The sequence below is a fragment of the Aptenodytes forsteri genome, unplaced genomic scaffold, assembly GCF_000699145.1.
Source record: "Aptenodytes forsteri isolate BGI_AS27 unplaced genomic scaffold, ASM69914v1 Scaffold60, whole genome shotgun sequence".
NCBI classification, from domain to species: Eukaryota; Metazoa; Chordata; class Aves; order Sphenisciformes; family Spheniscidae; genus Aptenodytes; species Aptenodytes forsteri.
In genome coordinates, this window is record NW_008794175.1 from 690,349 (window position 1) to 696,560 (window position 6,212).

Here is a 6,212-nt window from a genome sequence, read left to right on the forward strand (position 1 = left end):
TCAATATTTACTGTAAGAAACATTGGCTTGAAGTTACAATATCCAATTCAGCCTTTTAATAAAATGCTGCATCTACTTTGTTTGTTTTTTCCTTGCTGTGGTGTATTTTATTTGCCATCCTTCTGCTGTTCATTTAAAACTAACGGCAGATTATGCTCAACCTTTTTCAAATATTCACAGACTGAAGCACTGGCCCGACCTGCTGAGGGCATGCTGTCCAGCCCCCCTTCCAGGGAATACCAGTTGTTTGCATTATTTTTTCATCACCCTTTCATCATTTCATTGTTTTAGCTTACTGAAAAAGTGCAAGTTTATGGTTAGGTCAGAAGACTCCAAGCCAGGAAACTTGAGTTTAATTTCCAGCGACTGGCTCTTTATCTTGCCTTCAGTAATTACTGGCTGAACAAGAAAAATGGTGGCAAAAACAGAAAGCAAAGCCTTGGTCTAATAACCAGGCTAGCCCACCCACTCCCTTTGCAGTCTCAAGCAGCCGTACAACGCTCGCTTGGGGAGGTTGGGAGATGCTTGTGCCCACTCACTAGCATACTTTCCTAGCAAGTCAGATACAGCAGCTTTCATCTCCTGAGGTTGACAGTGGCACTGTACCCAGGTCTTCTCCTTCCCGCTCTGACTGCTAGGCTATCAGATAAGAGGCAAGAGACCTGCCATTGCTTCCTACTCAAGCACAGGCTATAGTTAGAGCAGCACCTCATCCAGGAGAAAGGCATGCAAGAGGCTCCCTTGCCCATGTCTGGCTCATGTGGGTGAGATGGGGCACCTCAAGATTACATTAGGGTCAGGACCATCAGCAATGGGAGAACATACAGCTCCAACAAGGGTATGTCTCAAGCGTTTATGCAGACACCAAGAGGATTCTGCATAAAGTTGACAGAAATGTGTTTTGCTTTGGTTTATAGTCTTAACTCTTTATTTGGTGTTATTCCCATGGGACTGTCCCTGGGACTACGTTTCAACTTACTGAAGGCATTTGAGAGTTATAGCCCAGTCTGCTTCCCAGTGAGGGCTCAGCATGTTTCTTGAGCAGAAGTGAAGTCATCTGACAAAAATGTGAATGCAGCAGGAGGCCCCAGTGCTGAGCGAGCTGGGAAATAGCTTGTGAGAGCAGCAAGCACACTGAGTAATTATACTCAGATTTGTCCGTAAGGATTCATTAAGTTCTTTCTTAACATAAACAAAGGCTCTCTAATTAGACAGATGCATTTTAAATGTCTGCCGACAGTTAATTTAAACAGTTTACTCAGAAATGTCAAAAGCTACTTGTATCACAGACCAGATAGGGTTCTTGTGGCAAATAACATGTAAACATGCAGTCTCAAATCTAGCACAGAAACACAGTTTTGCAACAGCAAAAAACTCCACGTATCTTGGGATGGGGGTTGGCAACCAGCCCAGCCACCCCAGCAGGCCCACGTCTACTTCCAACCATTTTACTGCCTTGCCACCACGTTTGCTGGGGAAGGTGTCTGCTGCCCAAGAGGTGGGGCTGCCCACATGGCTGCAAAGGGCTGTCAGGAATTGCAAGACAGTTTTCTCATTAACTGCCCATGACAGACCCTTAGGAGGGGGTTCCTCTTACAGCCTGTTACAAGGGCTCTGCCATGGGAGAAGATAGCAGCACAGTCAGGACCCTTATAAAAGTAAGAGAAACGTCAGAATGAGGCATCTTCAGAGGGCTCCTGAATGTTTCTCTGGATTTTCTTGCTGAAGCTCAGAGGAGAGAGACCATCTCCACCCTCTCCTCATGTGCAAGCCCTTCAATAGCTTTCTTACAGCCCACAGGTGTGCAACCCTTGCAGTTCCTTGCAGGATTAGCTCTCCCTGCAGCCAGATTTGAAGATTACGTTCCATCACTACTAGTATTTCTCATGCTTCCTTCTCAGACCCTATATGAGGAGCTAACACTGCAAGTGCTAACATGTCGGCTTTGGGATTGAGAATTTCTATATGTACATACAGAGCCTAGGACTTATCTTCTTAGGGAATTTTAGATGTTATATCAGGATATTTTAAATACAGTCCCAAGAAGACATCTGTTCCAAAGTATTTTGTCAGACTGTCAGTATACAGTCAGACTTTCAATGCGTAGCTTCAATAGCCTGTAAGGTATACGTCCTACATCTGTCTAGTCTGTGCTGCAAATAAGGAGAAAGAAAGCAAGCTATATTTTTAAACCCTAATATAGTGTTTTTGTATTTACAGTCTCTTTGAAATGTCTATAAACTTATTTCTTGTTCCTTTGAGGCTATTCCATTTTTTAACATGTCATTAGATAACATCACTCTAACCTCAAGATAGACTTCTTAGAATCTATTATTCTTTACATACACACAAAAAAACCCTGGTGCCGTTAATACTGCCTTATTTATAGTAAGAAACTTGAGGATGTATTTGTCACAACCTCTCAGTATGCTAGGATGTTACAGATTTTGTATCTCTACCCCTCCTGCAACATTACTTAAAGGGGGCTTATAAAAAAGATGGCAGCAAACATTTTAGCAGGGCCTGTTGCGACAGGACAAGGGGGAATGGCTTTAACCTAAAGGGGGGTAGATACAGACTAGATATAAGGAAGAAATGTTTTATGCTGAGGGTGGTGAAACACTGGCCCAGGTTGCCCAGAGAGGTGATGGATGCCCCCTCCCTGGAAGCATTCAAGGTCAGGTTGGACGGGGCTCTGAGCAACCTGATCTAGTTGAAGATGTCCCTGCCCACGGCAGGGGGGGTGGACTAGATGACCTTTAGTGGTCCCTTCCAACCCAAACTATTCTATGATTTTATGAGTAATTTTGATCTGGATTGATTCAGTTCAAGTCAAATGTTCATGATGATTTTACAGTTCCCACCTTTTTTTTTAATACTTCATTTTCTTTAATATATTCAGCTGATGTAGACCATTTACTGGATTTCATAGAAGAAATTAATCCTATCTTCGGGGGATTTCTGCAAGGCACAAGACATGATCACCATTAAAAAGGCTGGAAATATATTTTCCATTACATGTAGCATTGCTACTGTAAATTTGCCTGAACACCAAACTCTTCATTACTGATTGACATTTTGCTTTGATTTGCCCCTGAATCCAGCCTGCTGTAAGCCATCTATCCTATATTAGATTTATCCAATTAATTTCACCAGTATTTAAAAGCAGCAGCTACTGATTTCCAGCTTTCAGACCTACACCAGGTACACAGTATAGAGCATTTAAGCACCACTTATTCCACGCATTGTTCAGTTCTGGGAAATAGTATAGGTCACCGTAAGTCGGTGTCGCAAGGCATCACAGACCGAGGGGTGGACTCCGCTTTCAAAGAGCTGGTTCCACAACACACACCATGTCATTAGCCTCTTCTCAGCCTGATCCTCCTAGGCTGTTGCTGCAGTTAAACAACTGTGATCCCAGCTGGCTGCAACTCCCATGGAGCAACTCCAGAAGCATTGCTCTGGCCAGTGGGATAGTCCCACCCAGCAGACATACAGAGGCACCCAAACTGCTATCAACACGGCCAGGTGACGAAGGGTGCCGTCTGCAGCACCTATGCACAGAGCCTTTTGGCAGAAGTATTCTTTCCAAAGATAGAGGCTGGTGACATAAAGCTATGTCATCTCAGCTTCCAGAATCAGTTCATCTACATGAACTGGGATCAGTAACCACTCTTAATTCAGATTTCTTTATCCACCAAAACCACATAATAGTGGAATGCTTCTTGATATTCGCAGGCATAATTGGTGTGACTAAACATTCGTAGGTATTTCTGCCTCATGCTTACTTCCTTACATGAAGTTCATCTTTTAGCTACTTCTATCAAGATGAATCTGGAATATCTTAGCCAACTTGACTGATACTCCATCCTGCAGTGTAACAAAAAAATGCATCAGATCAGGTAAAAGCTGAAATAAAGATAATAGGTGCACAGGAAATCAATATTGCTCTCCAAAATAAGAGCCCCTCAAGGGAAGTTAAGAGGCATGGTAAAAGTGAAAAAGTTTTTTATTTTTCCAAAGAATTATTTTAGTTAACTTTTTAAAAAACCTATTTACTCCACCACCTTTTAGATGATTTTCATAGGTCAAAATTATACAGCAAAGAAAAACAGAGATCAGTATGTATAAAGTAAAATCTATGCCCAATTGCTTGAGATTATTTTCATCAATTGCATAATGAAGAGCTCAGAATTACATATAATTTTATTACATGTATCCTTTAGCATACTTCAGAACAGTCAATCAATGCATGTTTATGTATTCTACGTTTAACTGAGAAAATTGAGATATATATTATTATATATGTGACTTGTTCTTTCACCGTATGTATGTGCATGCATGTTTATTCAGCTTTCCTATGGGATATATGTTCATGGGCATATATAAATACGTATGCATACACATACGCACATGCGTGTGGGTGTACGTTTCAGATTCATTGTGGACTCTTATCAGTGGACTACCTCTGACCCTACTGTAGTCAATAGTAAAGCTTCCCCTGGCTTCTGTGTAAGCAAAACCAAGCCTCTTAATGAAATAATTAAAGTTAAAATCAACTGGGCTCACTGAAAGACAAAAGCATCATAGCCTCATACTTTCAGGTAAAGTAAAAATACGTTTGATCATCAGGAAATCTCCATGATAGGCTAATTGCATTTTACTTTCAGAAGAAGAATGATTGAACCTATTTCAATTACTCAGTAAAGGAAAATATATCAAAGCACTGGCAAAATTTTTCACAGATATTAGTGAGGTACATTTCCCTCCTCCTGTCCTGTAATATTGTCCTATTCTTTACACATCCGGCTGCCAATTGCTCAAAGAGAAATTTCAGTAACGTCATTAATCTATGGCCCGATCCAAACACTGTTAACATCAATGGGAAGATTCCCGTCTAGTTCACAGGCTTTTGATCTGGCCTCATCGCCTTTCTGTAGAATATTTAATGCACTGCCTCACTTATTTGAGAGGCTTTTTTGTTTGCTTGCTTGTTTGTTTTAAAGTGTATCAGAGACATGAAAGCGTTAGGAAGACAGAGGCAGAACTGGTGTTACTGTGTGTGTTTGAAAGTTACTGGTTAGATTTTTTTAATATGACATCTAAAATCAGAGGAGCAAAGAGACACAGGACACAGGAAAAATACAGGATATTCTTACAGCTTATTCTGAAGGGAAAATATATATCTTTAAGTCAGTCACAAGTAGAACTGAAAACTCTACCAAAAGTCTCAACGGCATTTCTGTAGGTAGGCGAGTAAATTCAAAGAGCGGGGCCAGCTTCTGGCTGTCCCTACGATGACCTGCTGAACACCATTTCTCTGTTTCTTCCTTTCTCCAGCATCTTTTTCCTGTCTCACCTGACAAAACTGCAAATCCTCCTTTCTTAACCTGTTTTTGGACTCCCATCTAGCCTCGTGGATCCCAATCTAGTTTGGGATCTCTAGGTTCTCTGTAACACAAGCAATAGCAATAAAAATGACAAAAGCCGTATGTGTCCCACCACAATTACAGTTTTCTGAAGATAAATACCTAGCAGGAACACTCAGAATAAACTACATTTTCTTAAAAACTGGCAATGGATTCAAATAGTAATCGCTTGAAAAGTGAAACCCCCTTTTGCTTGTGCTAGTTATGTGAAATAAGTGCTAAAGTCCTAGACTTCGGAAGATGCACATGGAATCTGTATACAAAACCATCAAACAAAGAAATTACATAAAACAAATACAACTGTTCCATTCTGGATTGTCCTCTGTTCTCCCATTAATCACATTTAAAACATTTTCTGTTCCTAAAAGGATAAAATATTAACAAACCAGTACAATTTTAAAGCTGATGCACATAATTAACTAGATAGTGTTACTGCAGGAAAGACTCAGTATCAAAGTTATGCTTTCTTTTCCAGTGACACACAGACACAGAAACCAGCTTTCTAAAGAAAAATTCCAACACTGTCATTATTTTTCATGACATATTAACATTTTTTCTCAAGGGGAGTTCCTGCTGTTGTGCCAGTTTTATAGATGAAATTACTTCTCTTTATATTAACATCCACTAAATAATTCAGGTGAGAAAATTGGTTTTACACTACAAAACAGCAAGAGCTATCAGCTTAAGGAATTGTTACTTACTGTTCTTTTCTGGAAGACTGCGGATGGCAGGATGTAAGACAGTTCTGCACTCAGTTCAGTATCCTAACGATTCTCACACAGG

General features: G+C 40.5%; 1 protein-coding gene across 1 annotated transcript in view; it reads right to left on the reverse strand.

The window, feature by feature from the left end:
* Nucleotides 1–6,212, reverse strand: part of NR1H4 (nuclear receptor subfamily 1 group H member 4) — a 42,319-nt gene extending 36,107 nt beyond the window's left edge. The window contains exon 1 of the mRNA XM_009284151.1: nucleotides 6,131–6,212. The gene's annotated coding sequence lies outside the window, so the exon portion shown is untranslated. The remainder of the gene's footprint in view (nucleotides 1–6,130) is intronic.